Here is a 15,824-nt window from a genome sequence, read left to right on the forward strand (position 1 = left end):
TTTTCTCCATATGACTTGGGGTGAGAAAAGTTGAAATTACCTGACCTTGCTCTCTTGTTTTGCCTCTCCCTAGACTTAAACTTCTACTCTTCTACTTGCTGGGCATAGGTCATGAGTCTTGCAAAGGTCATATCACCGATCATTCTCATAGACCTACACTCATTTACCACGCTATCGTTAACCCCTGATACAAACTTGCTTATCTTAGCTCTATTGTCTGTAACCACATGAGGAGCATACCTAGCTAGCTGAGTAAATCTGAGAGAATACTCCCTAACCATCATATTCCCCTGCCTAAGGTTGATGAACTCAAGAACTTTGGCTTCTCTCAGCTCTTGAGGAAAGAATCTGTCGAAGAAGGTTGTGACAAATTCCTCCCACTCGATAGGGCCTGTATCATCTAACCTCTCAAACTTCCACTGTTTGTACCAATCATGAGCAACATCCTGTAAATGGTAGGAGGCTAACTCTGCACTCTCAATATAAGTAACACCCATGATGTCGATGACCTTCTGGACTTGGTCAATGAACTCCTGAGGGTCCTCATCAAACTTAGACCCATGGAAAGATAGAAGGTTCATCCGGGTGAAGTCTTAAAACCTAGCTTCTTTGGGAGTGGCCACTGGATTAGCTAGAATGACTGGTGGTCGTTCATTCTGTGCAGCCATGGACTGAGCAAGTGTGGGAAATGCGCCTCTAAACTCCGCATGGGAAACATGTTCGTCCAAAGGATCTTTGGGCTGAAGAGCTAGCTGGTTTCTTCTCTTTGGGACCATGGTCTAGAATAAGAGAAGAATGGATTAGACTGAGAATTTAACTTGTGATTATGCTCACTAGCATGACATAAATAATGAAGAAAGAGGACTATTCCTAAAACATCTTATAGCCTCCCACACATAAATGTGGCGTGCAACACACCCATGTACAAGACCCTACTAGATGTGGCTTTCAGACTTCCTAGGACTCTAATGAACCTTAGGCTCTGATACCAAGTTTGTAACACCCTAATTCGCTGAACTGGAATGCTACACGGTGCTCATAACCCCGAGGGACCACAAGCTAACCCATGACTGATATCTCTACAAGTATACTGCAAATCATGATATAAAAATATGGAATACATAGAACTGTAAGTCCATAAGGTTCAACTGAACTACAATCATGTGGGTGAAAATACCCAAAATAACTTAATCTGAACGTAAATATGAACATAACTCTGAAAGACTCTAAACTATCAGAATAAGGAGTTGAAGGAACATGTCTCCAAAGAACTCCGTAAAACTGAACTGAAGAAATAAATAAATGTATCCAATCATATTATCTTCGAATCAATGAGGACTCACTGTGTCTCTGCAACTAGAATGCTATCGCTACTGCTGGGCTGGAGCTCATGTCTCAAAACCTATGGTGTAATCTGAAAAGAAATGACCATAGTGCAAATGCATCAGTACAACTGGAGTACTGAGTATACAAGGAAGGTAGGCTGAACATAAAGGGTTTCATGTATAAATAACACTGACTGACTAATATGAACGTGGGAGTGCAAACACATATATATAAAAACTGGGACCGTGAATACGTGATAGCATGATCTATAAGCTAATACATAGTTTACTGATAACTTTCATAACTGATACTAAAACTAATAACATGGGCGACTGTATCTGACAGTCCTGTATATACTTAAATTTGAAGAACGCCCTGAGTTCTTTTATTGAGACTGATACTAAAAATGTGAGAAATATTGTTTAACCAACATGCCCCATGTATGCCGTTATGGCTAAGCTGGGGTCCAATCTCTTCCCCGAATGGGGGGTATCAATACCGTGCCATGGGTAAGGACAGCCTGTGAGTGACCCTTATCTGGCGGGTACTCAATGAGAACGGTAGGAATCCTAAACTGACGGGTTAATCCACCTCATCAACAATAATCTGATGGGTCAAGATGTCTCAACCTACATTGGCTACGTAGTTCTGGAACATAAAGATGACTAATAAGAACCACACCCTGAACTGGCGGGTGAGTTCCCATCCTTGGGTTCACTCAATGCTAACCTCTACTCCCATCAGCAAGGACTGGACATGAATAACTGACTGTGCATGACTTAATCTTACTGAATTCCGTTGACTGGCGGAATGTTACTAATATATGACAACTGACTAAGATCATGAGGTTTTCCTAAGTTAGATAACTGACTGAAATCTATGGAATCATTGCTTGAATTAGGATATCGTGAAACATGACATGGATCTAGGCACACAGCTATAGTTTTTGGGTACAAGTACCTCCAGGACTCGATGGTAGAAAACTGACACACATGACTGACTTGATCATAAGAGTAGAGTCCATAATTTATAATATCATAAGGAGGGATGTCACACTAAGCATGGTTATCAACAATGTATTGTATGGAAAGGATTTCATATCACATAAAATTACTTGTACAATCTTAATTTCATATTCATTGCATAATCATATTGGCAACACATACTAATAGCACGGAAGTTCATGTGGATTGTATTGTTATCATACATCTTTTTCATAAGTAGGATTTGCAAGTTAACATAGCATAATCTCATAAGAATAGTTCATAAGTATTCCAACAACATTTAGAAGGCACATTATCAACATAGAAGTCATTGGAACGTAAGGGCATATCATGAATCCTTCACTTAGTCACAATTTAGCTATATTGCATGATTTCTAGTTTCTTAGGCATTTTACCAAACACCTTACATGCACATCTTAAGAATAGATGAAACCATCAAATTATACATCATGAACAACCGAATTTACATGTTTCCAACTCATATGATATCATGAAATTGAAAAAAAACATATAAAGATTCCATCTTGGGAATCACCCAATATCAACAACTTGATCATCAACACCCAACAATATAGAAATCATACTTTATAATGAAAGAGAGGGTTTTTGAACTTTATGGATGGAAGGGATCCATAAATCAACTCATGCATACTATTATATAGAAAAATAAACAAGAATCAACATGGGTATGATCATATCACCACAATCAACCAAGCTTTTGTATTTTAAGGATTGATTCTTCAACTCCACGGATGAAAGGAATCTGTGGATGAACACTACGCATACCTTAGAAGGAAGATTCTTGATGAGTGATGGAGGAATTTCCTTGAAATCGGATCTTCAAGCTTAATTAAACAACCATAGTTGTTTTTCTCTTTTTGTGCTCTTGGATGATGAGCTTGGAGATGAAAATATGGTTCCAATATGTTTAGAAGAAATATATTTTGTAGGGTTAAGTTTAGGGACGTGTAAGGAGTGTTTAAAGACTTAATTACCCTTAAAATAACTCAAAATGGAGTGTTTTTGGCACCTGGAATTGACTTAGGTGGTGCCCAAGTGATCTCCTATGCTTGGGTTGGGCGGCGCCTAACCAGTCGCCTATGCTTGGGTTGGGCGGCTCCTAACCAATCGCCTATCCTTACTGTCTTTCATGAAAATGGTCATAACTTTTCGCTCAGGTATTGGATTAAGGCAAAATTTGTATCGTTGGAAAGATAATTCGTTAGTATACAATTTGGTAGGTATAAATCAGCCAAAATACCACAGTAAAATTGATTTATACTTGTTCAAAGATGACCCTTGCAAGATCGAACACTAAAACTTGATGGATTCAAAAACTCTTTGCTTGTATAACCTTAAGTGACTAATATGAACATGCTTAATGAATCAGAAGCTATCCTATCACTAGGATATTCATTGTAAGTCATGTACTTAAGTATGAATCACAGGATAGTAGATTTCATACGTAGGAATACTTATTCACTTCCTAGCTTAAAAAAATACGGGGTATTACACCATCTTAGAGACGTAACTAACCCTCCGAAGTTGGTCAAACAAGTCATCAATTTTGGGAACTGGATACTTGTTCTGACTATAACTTTATTTAGCTGCTGATAGTTTATACACATTCTAAGAGAATCATCTTTCTTACACGTGAATAGAACTGGGGAACCCCATGGTGACACATTAGGTCTGATGAATCCCTTATCTAGGAGATCCTTCAACTATTCTTTTAATTCTCTGAGTTCTGCGGGATCCATTCTGCATGGTAAAATAGATATGGTCTGAGTATCTGGAAGAAGGTCTACTCCGAAGTCGATTTCTCTTTGGGGACGAACTCCAGGAAAATCTTTGGGGAACACATCTGGAAATTCATATGCTACTGACATTGATTCAAGATTAGGGGTTTCTGAACTAGAGTCTTGGACTCGAACGAGATGGTAGACACATCCCTGAGATATAATTTTCCTTACCATAAGATAGGAAATAAGTTGACCCCTACGTGTTGAAGCACTACCCCTCCACTCTAGGATGAGTTCATCCGGGAACTGAAATTGGATGATTCTTTTTCTACATTTGACTGAGGCAGAGCAGGAATAAAGCCAATCTATGTTGAGAATGACATCAAAACTGGCCATCTCTAATTTGACTAAGTCTGTTGCTATGACCTTCTAAAATACTATAACCGGACAGTTTTTGTATACCCATCGGGCTATGATAGATCTACCCACTGGGGTAGATATCGAGAAAGGCTCTGCTTGAGTTTCAGGACTGACTCCGAAATCAACAGCTATATAAGAAGTAACAAAAAACAAAAAATTTCCTTAGTCTAGAAAATCGTAAACATGTAAATGATAAACTTGTAACTACTAGTGACCACATCAAGAGAACTTTTCTGATCCTGTCGGGACTGAAGTGCATAATGTTTGTTTGGGTGTTTCCCATTAGTGGCACTAGAAGAAGCACCCTGCTGATTCGGGCAATCGGACTAAGATAAGGGACGATTATGCTGACTCTGTGAACCCACCTGAGGAAATTGTCTAACTCTGTGGCATGGCTTTCCACATCCAAAACATACTTCACTACCAGTTATCCAGACACCCTGATAGTTTTACTATACTTTTGGTAAAGAGGATTTGTTCGGGCACTACTAATACTACCATAGGGTTCAGGGCCTGACGCCCTATCTCGATTTCCGTCTCTGAATTTCAGCACTGGAGCACTGGCTGAGGATGGTGCTGGAACTGTTGATTTTAGGCAGAATAGAGAATGATTCCTGCCCTCTAGCTTAAGCTGAGCGAAGTTGTAACTACCTATTTTTGCTCTCTTGTTCTCCTTATCCTTCTTTTTATTCTTAGCCTCCTCTATTTTCTATGCATGGACTATGAGCCTGGATATATCTATCTCCTTGATCAACATTACTGTCCTACACTCCTTGACCACACTACTAAATATACCAAAAACAAACTTACTCATCTTAGATCTGCTATCTGCCACCACATAAGGGGCATATCTGGCTAATTATGTAAACATAAGAGAATACTCTTATACCATCATGTTTCCTTGTTTTAGATTTAAAACTCCAAAACCTTTGCATCCCTCAACTCCAGTGTGAATAGCCTATCCAAAAAAGCGATAGCAAACTCCTCATATTCTATGGGCCCTACATTTACAACCATCTCTGCTTTCCACTATTTGAAATATTAGTGAGCCATATCCTATAACTAATATGTATCTAACTCAGCACTCTCAATAACTATCAATCCCATAATATCTTAACCTTCTACAATTGGTCAAGAAATTCCAATGGGTCCTCATCTGACTTAGACCTAGTAAAAGATGGCTGGTTTATTCGAGTGAAGTCTCAAATCTTGGCTGCAATAGCATTAGACACTGGGTTGGCTAGAGCACTCATTCTGGTCTTCCACAAAATGAGAAAGGGTGGTGAAAACTGCTCTAATTCACTGTGGGAGACATGTTCGTCCAGAGGATCTGGTTGGATGGGCTGGGGTACTAGCTGGTCTCCTGTTTTTCTTCCATTAGTCCTCTTTAGAGATATTTCTATAAATGAAAGAGAAATTTGGATTAGAAAGAGAGTTTAAATTGAGCTTGTGCTCACCCAGACGACATGGTTACTGAATGAGGGGAAACTTTTCCTAAAACATCAAATAGCCTCCTGTCCATTAGTATGGCATTATACACACTCATGAACAAGACTCTACTAGATGTGGCTTTCAGACTTCCTAGGACTCTGTTCAACCTTAGGCTCTGATACTAAGTTTGAAATGGCTCGAGTCTGTACCCCGAACGCTACACAGTGCTTATAATCCGAAGGGACCATAAGCTAACCCATGATAGGTACCTACTGCAATAACTAAATAATAATACTGTAGTTATACAGAAATTAGGTAAAACCTTGCCATAAGGTTCAAAACTGTAAATAGATACTGAGTACGGTATATCAATACCAAATCTGAACATCTGTCTGTAAATACTCTAGTCTGAGAAGCCTCTACTATCAGTACAAGGATTTGATGGGATAAGTACCCAACTAACTCTGTCTACTAAAATAAGCTGAGTACTGCAATACTGAAATAATATGTCTGTCCTCAAACTATAACCACTCACCACTAAGTCTGCTGCAGATGGATTGGGCTGCTAGGTATGATTAAGAGCCCGTTCATCTGAACCTGCTATATAAGACATCATGGCACAAAAGAAAAGTACACTTCAGTACTTTGAATATACTAGTATGCTAAGTGAGGTAGGTTGAGATGCATAGGTTCATATGTATAAACAATACTGACTGAATGACATGAGTATAACTATATGAGAGTACATGCATATATACATAAACTATAGTTGAGAACATGATAATACTAGATACTGAATTCTAAATTACTGATATCTGAGTTTACTGATATTGCATATCTGATAATTGTGTGACTGTATCTAAGATCCTGATTTTGTAGAACTGGTCTAAATTTAATACTGTGCTGAGTGATTGTATGCAATAGTCCTAAATTTGTAGAACTAAATTGAGTCCTATACTAAGGATGAATCTAAAACTAATACTGTAGAAGGTAATCATCTAACCAATATTCCCCTTTCTAAACTAATTGGGATCTAACTTGTAACCCCAGTTGGAAGGTTGTCAGTACCATGCCACGGGTAAAGACAAGATGTGAGTTAACCCTATCCAAAAGGAAGCTCATTCATCAACCCTTGCTGGCAGGAAAACTTGTAGGAGATGTATCAACCCTAATCTAGAAGGAAGATATCTCAACCCTATGCTGGCAGGAATGTCCCCATCCTTGGGTTCGCTCGATGCTGAATTCTACTCCCAACTAAAAGACACTGAATTGATTTCAAAACTGTTCTATGCCTGACTTAACTATTACTGATCGTGCTGTCTAATAGAACAGGACTGAGTTCACTGAGTACTGAACTGATTACTGGTTGAATTCTATGTACTGACTGAGTTTACTGAGTTCTAGACTGAATACTACTGGGTTCTGAACTGAAGGCTGAACTCAGACTGATTACTGAGTATTACTGAAACTATTCAATAACTACTATATCTCAAAGTAACAACTAAGTTTTCAGGTATTGAATACCCCCAGGACTCGATAGCATGAAGAATAAATCATGGCATAAACTTGGAAGGCATAACCACGTGCACTTTACCATAACTTAGTCGTAGAGATATTTTATCCAATACTTGCATGATATAATTTGCACATAATCTAGCATGACATGATCTTTCCCTTTTTAGTTGACATGAGCAATTTATCAAACAAGTGGGGGAAACATAATCCATGCACAGGACACTAAGCAACATATAGGCATCATAATTCAAATCCTTATTTACAATTTCAAGGGTTTAACATGGATTCACTTGATTCTATACATATATCAAATAAATCCATATGAATCTTGTAACTAACATGGATTATGTACCCAATTAATCATTATAATCATGAATATAATCAAACCCAACATGAAATTCATGGAATCAATACACTTGAAGTTTTAAAAATAATTTCTTGGACTCTAAAGGTGGAAGGGACCCTTGGCTGAACACTTGGCATACCTTAATGCTTCAATTCTGAAAGATTTTTTGGGAGTTCTTGAGTCTTGAATTTTAATTTAAATCTCTTAGGGTTTGTTCTTGAGAGAAATTTGTGAAGAATGAATGAATTTTTCTCTTGGAAGGGTTTAATTTTGTGTTTTAGGGGATGATAAATATGGGGAAAATACCCAAATACCCCTGAGGATACGGATTAATAATTACTGAAAACTGCTTTAGTGATGAGCAGACCGACATGATGGCTAACGCGTCACATCAATGACATCGACGTGATGGCCAACGCACTGCATCGAGTCCGCGATAGTTCACTGGAATTTGCTCTAGGAGCTTAAGAAAAAATATTCATCGACATGATAGGTGATGTTGTGCATCTAGATCACATTGATCCACTGGTTTGGACTTCTAAATGTGCTTTAAATGAAATCCAAAAAATCTGAAACTTGTCGAGGAACATCCACTGACATTCCTGATCATGATTCAACCTAACAATGAATACTTTAAGGTGATGAGGGTCGTAAAATAGTATCTCCAAATTACGAAGGCTAAAATAATACTAAGTCTGAATACTTAGCTAAAAATTTCTAAGTTTGGGACCCCTTAACAAGCTTTAAAGGACTTAGTTAAGATAAGTATTTTGCGGGGTCTTATAGTTGTGTTTTTATGTTGCTTATCTGGTAAAAAAATAAGAAAATAGGATTCTTGTACCATATCTTCACACTCTCCCACTATTTTAGATGATTCCACAGACAAAACATTATCTAAAGATAATGTAGAAAAGTGCTTTTAGTGAGTTCCAACCAATTCCACTTTTAAATTTACACAATCCACAACACCTTCACTCATATTCACCTTCTCAATTGCAGTCATAAAAGAAAGATGATAGTTGAGTGGAAGCAATTCTTGTGTTTATTCCATAGCTTGGCTAGAATTCTCTATTTGTGGTGGTGGTATCTCCATAACCTACTCAACAAGTTTATTTTTTGAGAACTCAGACTTTCTCAAATTATCAGCAACCTTATCTACATCTAGTTGAAGAGTCAACTCTGCATCTACCTCTATAGTTGTCTTTGAGCATTGCCCTAAACATGACTAAATCAGGATTAGCTCTACACATATCTATAGAGTGATACATATTGCGAGAAACTACATACCAATTTATGGTATGCTGTGCAAGTCGCAAACAAGTAGGTCCCATCCAAACGTTTGGATCAAAATCTGGACAAACAGCCTTGTGGTGGGGTTCTCCAAAAAAAAAACAAGAATCATCATCCCTCAAAAACCATCTATCCCACAAGTCCCGGACAACGGCACAAAAAATATGTTGTACCCAAGCGCATACGGAAGTGTACATGGTATCAACAAGTAGTAAAGTTTCCCTATAGAAGCCAGTTATCTATCCTACAGGGGGCTTTTGTTGATAAGTATACTATTCTAGTTTAACTATTAATAGTATCACAAGAGTTGTGTAGTTATAAATTTAAAGTAAAGTAAACTATGCGGAAAAGTAAAGGACTTTGGAAAATCAATGGGTGGAAATTCGGGGTAAAATCACTACGAAAAATCATGCTATGCTATTGAAATTCATATGTTATATTGCATATCTTGGTGGTTGATTCGTAGGGTTTATCGTATGATCATGGTCTCCCGACCTCTAACCTTCTACCTAATTTGAATAACAACTACATTGTTGAGCGGGGATGTAATAATCCTTTTAGATGAATTAAGATGTCATCCTAAATATGAATCAAGCAAGGCTTCTAGTTATATTCCTATCATAGTTGCTAATTCAATTTCCTTACTTTATAAAAGAATAAGAACCTTGCTTAATCTATCCCCATTTCTATCTTCTTATTTCCCCTCCTGGGTTCACAAAGATGACAATAGATGTATTCTAAGGGTAGTGAATCCTTAAAATCATTATAAAAAGGATAAATAATTATGATTAATAAAAACCAATTCAATTAAAAGCAATAGTAAACATGTTTTTGGCCTTAACCCAAGAAAAGGGGGATTTTAGCTGCTAATGGACATAACCGTAATTGTAATAATGTAAAACATGTTAAACTCCTTAAAAAAACTAAATAAAAGAAATAAAAACCCTATTTGAAGTGCATATCAACTCCTCTATAATTTCCAAATTAGTCCAATGTTTTTAGCATCAAGTTCAAGTGTCCTATTGATAGGAAAACAATTTTGCCGTCGGTGAAAAAAGGGCGCGTCGCGGGCTCACTCCACCGGGATAGGGGGCTCTTCAAGGGATAATATCAAGAAAACACTGTTTTGGGTCCATTTTGAAGCTTTTGGAGCATGTAACACGTCACTTGAACATTATTAAGGCCCCGCACTCACTAGTAACATCCCGGGTGTCCGTTTTACGTCAAATCTTGTCTCATGCTCTTTTTGATCCATTCAAAGCCTTTTGGTGTTTTTAAAAATTCATGTATCATCATAATAAAATCAAAACGTGTCCTATAGAATCACACACCATAAATTAGGGCTCAAAACAACACAACATCAAAGACGACAAACAAGAAACTTAAGCTAAGAATGCTAGTTTTTGTTCTTTCAATCTTTAACTTAGTTTTGACTCTTAGCTTGTTTCAATTGACCCTTAAGCATCATAAACAAGATTTTTCAATCATGAATAGACATTAAAAACATAAGGAACTCGTAAAAAACCTTAAAGTATATTGATATCAACTAGAACAACACAAACTCAAACTAGTAACACTAGTTTTCTCTCCTTAACTCTTAAGTAATCAATTTTAGTACAAAAATTGATTGGAAACACCTTTAATCATTGTAATCCAACACTTAAAACACTTTAATTCTCATTTATAACATTATTAACACAAAAAGTACAAAAGTAGTCATCTAAACAAGGACAAATAAGCTAGAATAACAATGTTGAGTTGCAAAAATCCACCTAAGATTACCACTGCACACTTAAATCCTTATTCATCATTGAAAAACTCTTTACTTTAAGAATCATAATTTGAGCAGACTCCACGATTATACTACGTGAAAGACACTCTATCTAGTACTATAACGATTACACAGAATGCAAGTTTCTACACTAAGCATGTTACAAACACAATTGAAAGCTCATGAATACTACTCCAAAACACCCAAGCACCTAGAATAGATTCACCAAGTTGGAAAAATCATGCATATTTCTCAATTAAAGACATCATACAATTCACCAAACTATCATCAAACATAAGAACTCAGAACAAGAGAGTTGCCCATAAACACTCACATAGATGCAATATAGAACAAAATGGGTTGAAGGATCAAATTTCGTTCACTCTCAGAATTCAAAAGTTACTCACAATGACCCATAGGATTTCCCTTAATGTAGTACTCTACTAATATCAGAATTTTAAGGCTCAGGATCAAATAGGTTTTTACAGGTTGTAATGTGGGCTAAGGGACATGTAGGAACTATTCTGGCTAGTGTTTGTGCGAATCCTTTCTAATCGCTTTAATACATTACACTTTTCATTCAGTTTGCCTTTAATAACCATTTTTTATCCACTTCTACCTTCACACACAATCATTTTTTTTGCCCCATCTCATTAAGTTACTTCACATACACTATAAAGGGCGTATTCTATGCATACATTATTCAATTGGGATAATAATTATATTCCTTTTCATTACCCTTCCCAACCACAATAGAGAGTAATTTTTATCACCAATAGCTATTATTTAGGGGCTTCTCTTTCACCTTTTTCCTACTTCAATTTCAAACTCTTAAACTTACTAATTTTGCACTAAATCAATTAAGAGCTTTTGGATCAAATTAAAGTCCACCAAAGAAGGGGATAAAGCAACACATGAGGCTTCCAAAGAAAAAGCTAAAGGCTCAACTGGGCTAACAAAGATTATGCATGGTTATCAATGAAATGCCTATATCATCTCCTAAATCCACTCTTTATTTAGATTTGCACACACACCTGGCAAGTTATAGATATTATATGCAAAAGGGAATGTACAAAAACCTAACAAACACATGGTACATGCTCAAGTAGGATCATCATAAGAACTCAATCAAACATAAATTCAAGCATTAAGCCAACACTACAAAAGTCATAATTATGAGCTTAGGATTCCCAAAAGTAATCATTCACACAATCAACATGCTCTTTTTCAACTCAAAACACTTGCATTATTAAATCCAATCTAGCACCAACAAGAATATCCTACTTATTCCTTAAACAAAACTTTTAAAATTACTCCTAAAATTAGGAATTCCCCCATCCCACACTTAAGAATATACTTTGTCCCCAAAGTATAATTTAAAAGTAGAGATAGAAATACTCCTCGAAGCACAGCTAGTAGCATTTTTACACATTAAGAGGGTTCGTGGACCCTACACATAGTCTTTACCATTCTCCTTAGTTCAGATTTCTAGTTATCAGACTTTCCATCAACCTACAACTCAATAAAAGCAAAAAATACGTGAAGTAAAAACTAAAAATACTGAGAATAAAACATACCTTAACTTTGGTGGCCTTCAAAGCAGCGCCTGATTTAGTGTCACGGCACGACCCAGTAAACTTTTTTCTCCATCTTGAGGATATGAATTTCACTCCTAACTTTTATTCCATCTTTTTTCCTAGCTCATAGGGACGTGGCATAGAGATTAATGAACTGACTAACGTATAGTGCATTGTAAACCACTTGTCCTTGAAGTGAGGTGTGCTTTTATGTTGCTTGTCTAGTGAAAAATTAAAATATAGGATTCTTATTCCTTCTTTTCACAATATCCCACTATTTCAAATGATTCCACAGAAAAGACATCATCTAAAGATATTGTAGAAACGTTCTTTAAGTGAGGACCAACTAATCCTGCTTCTAAATTTAGAAAATCCACAACACCCTCACTCATATTCATTTTCTCAATTATAGTCTCAAAAGAACGATGATAGTTGAGTGGCTACAATTCTTGTGTTTATTCCAAGGATTCAATACGATCCTTTATTTATTTTCTCATCTTCTTTGGAGATGGTGGTGGTGGTATCTTCTTAATCTACTCAGTAACTTTATTTTTTGAGTACTCAGACTTCCTCGAATTATCAGCAATTTTGTCTACATCTGGTTAGAGAGTCAACTCTATATCTACCTCCTCAGTTGTCTTTTAAGAATTGCCCTAAAATATGAATGAATCAAGATTAGCTCCACATATATCTGTAGAGTGATATATATTACCACAAACCCACAACAACTTATGGTTTACAGTCAGGTTATAAACAACTAGGTCCCCTCTGAAATGTTTGGATCAAAATTTGGACAAAAACCTTATGGCGGGGTCCTCTTAAATGACAAGAATCATTATTTCTTGAAAACCATCTATCCTATACTGACATTACAAGAAGAGTGTAAGAAATAAAAAAGAATTTAAAAACTAAATAAAAATTACTAAACTATCTACAACTTAATATAGCTAAACTAAAAATAAGATAGTTGCCTATTTACAAGTCCCCAGAAACTGCACCATAAACTTAATCCATCCAAGTGCACACGTAAGTGTACATGGTCTCACACCAAGTAGTAAGGTGGATCTATAGAATACAAGTATAGATCCCACAGGGTCTTGTGTTGATAAATATCAAATTCTAGTTTAACTATTTAGAGTAGCACAAGAGTTGTGTAGTTATAAATTTAAAGTAAAGTAAATAATGCAGAAAAGTAAAGGACTATGGACAATCAATGGGTGGAAACCCGGGGTTAAAGAACTATGAACAATCATGCTATGATATTTAACTTCATTAGTTATATTTATTATCTTGGTAATTGATTCATAGGGTTTATCGTATGATCATGGTCTCCCGGCCTCTAACCTTCTACCTAATTTGAATTACAACTACATTGTTGAGCGGGGATGTAATAATCAATTTAGATGCATTAAGATGTCATCCTACATGTGAATCAAGAAAGGCTTCTATGTATATCCCTACCCAAGTCTCTACTTCAAATTTCATATTTTATAAAAGAATAAGAACCTTACTCTATCTATGCCCATGTTCTATCTTCTTATTCCCCCTCCCGGGTTTACACAAATGATTATGTATTTTAAGGGTTGAAAATCCTTAAAATAGTAATAAAAAGGATATATAAACAAAAAATTATCATGATTAATAAAAACCAATTCAATTCTAAGTAATAGTAAACATGTTGTTGGCCTTAACCCCAGAAAAGGGGTTTTTAGCCGCTAATGGACATAACTATAATCGCAATAATGAAAAACATGTTAAACTCCATAAAAAAATAAATAAAAGTGGTAAAAACCATATTTTAAGTGTGTATCATCTCCTATCCAAGTTCCAAAGACTTCCAAGGTGTTTAACATCAAGTGTCCTATTTATAGGAGAACAATTTTGCCATCGGTGGAAAAAGGGGTGCGTCGCAGGCTCATTCCGCTGGGATAGGGCGCGCGTCGCTGGATCATAGTGGGGAAAAACTGTTTTGGGTTCCATTTTTAAATTTTGGATCATAAAAATTACAAATTTTCCATTGTTCAGGCCCCACACACGCTAGTGACATCCCTGATGTCCATTTTACGTCACATCTTGTTTTGTGCTCTTGTTGATCCATTCCAAGAATTTTGGTACTGTTTACACTTGATTTATAGCTTTTATATCATTATTATATCATAATAATAAAATCAAAAATCATAATATAGAATAATACACGATAAATTAGATCTCAAAACAACACAACATCAATGACGACGAACTAGAAACTTAAGCTAAAAATGCTAGTTTTTCTCCTTTTGCTCTTTAACTTAATTTTGACTCTTGGATTGTTTCAATTGACCCTTAAACATCATACACAAGTTGTTACACTCATAAATACACATTCACAACATTAGGAACTGATATAACACCTAAAAGTCTGTCGATATCAACCAGAACAACACATAGCTCAAGCTAGTAACACTAGTTTTCTCGCTTAAAGTCTAAGTGATAAATTAATGTACAAACTTGTTTGGAAACACATTTAATCATTGAAATACAATAATTAAACACTTATATGATCATTTATAACATTATTAACACATAAATCACAAAATTATTCCTCAAAACAAGGCCAAATAAGCTAGAATAACAACACTAAGGTGCATAAATCCACCTCAGATCACCACCCACACTTAAATCCTTGTTCATCCTCGAACAACTCTTTACTTTAAGCATCATAATCTGAGAAGACTACACACTTATACTACGTGAAATACACTTAATCTAGTACTACAATGACTACACAGAATGCAAGTTTCTACACTAAGCATATTACAAACACAATTGAAAGCTCATGAATACTACTCCAAAACATCCAAGCACCTAGAATAGATTCACGAAGTTGGAAAACTCATGTATATTGCTATATCAAATACGAAATATAATTCACCAAAATATCATCAAACGTGTGCCCTTAGAACTAGAGAGTTACCCATAAGCACTCATATAGATGCAATATAGCACAAAATGGGTAGAAGAATCAAATTTTGCTCAAACTCACAATGAATTCACAAGTTACAAAAAAATGAACCATAGGCTTTCCCTTAGTGTAGTACTATACTAATTTAAGAATGGTAAGGTTTAGGATAAAATAGGTTTCTACAGGTTGTAATGTAGGCTAAGGAACATGTAGAAACTATTCTGGCCAGTGTTAGTGACAATCCTTCCTAATCACTTTAATAAATTACACTTTTCATTCAATTTGCCTTTCATAACAATTTTTATCGACTTCTACCTTCACACACAATCTTTTGTTTTGACCCATCTTATTAAGCTACTTCACATACACTATGAAGGGAGTATTCTATGCACACATTATTCAATCTGAACAACAATTATTTTCCTTTTCATTACCCTTACCAACCACAATAGATAATAATT

The 15,824-nt window shown here is 35.9% G+C and overlaps 1 pseudogene; it reads right to left on the reverse strand.

The window, feature by feature from the left end:
- The window catches only part of LOC124899474, a 104,269-nt pseudogene that overhangs the window by 33,155 nt on the left and 55,290 nt on the right, over positions 1–15,824 (reverse strand).

Source organism: Capsicum annuum, chromosome 6 (genome assembly GCF_002878395.1).
Source record: "Capsicum annuum cultivar UCD-10X-F1 chromosome 6, UCD10Xv1.1, whole genome shotgun sequence".
Lineage (NCBI taxonomy): Eukaryota > Viridiplantae > Streptophyta > Magnoliopsida > Solanales > Solanaceae > Capsicum > Capsicum annuum.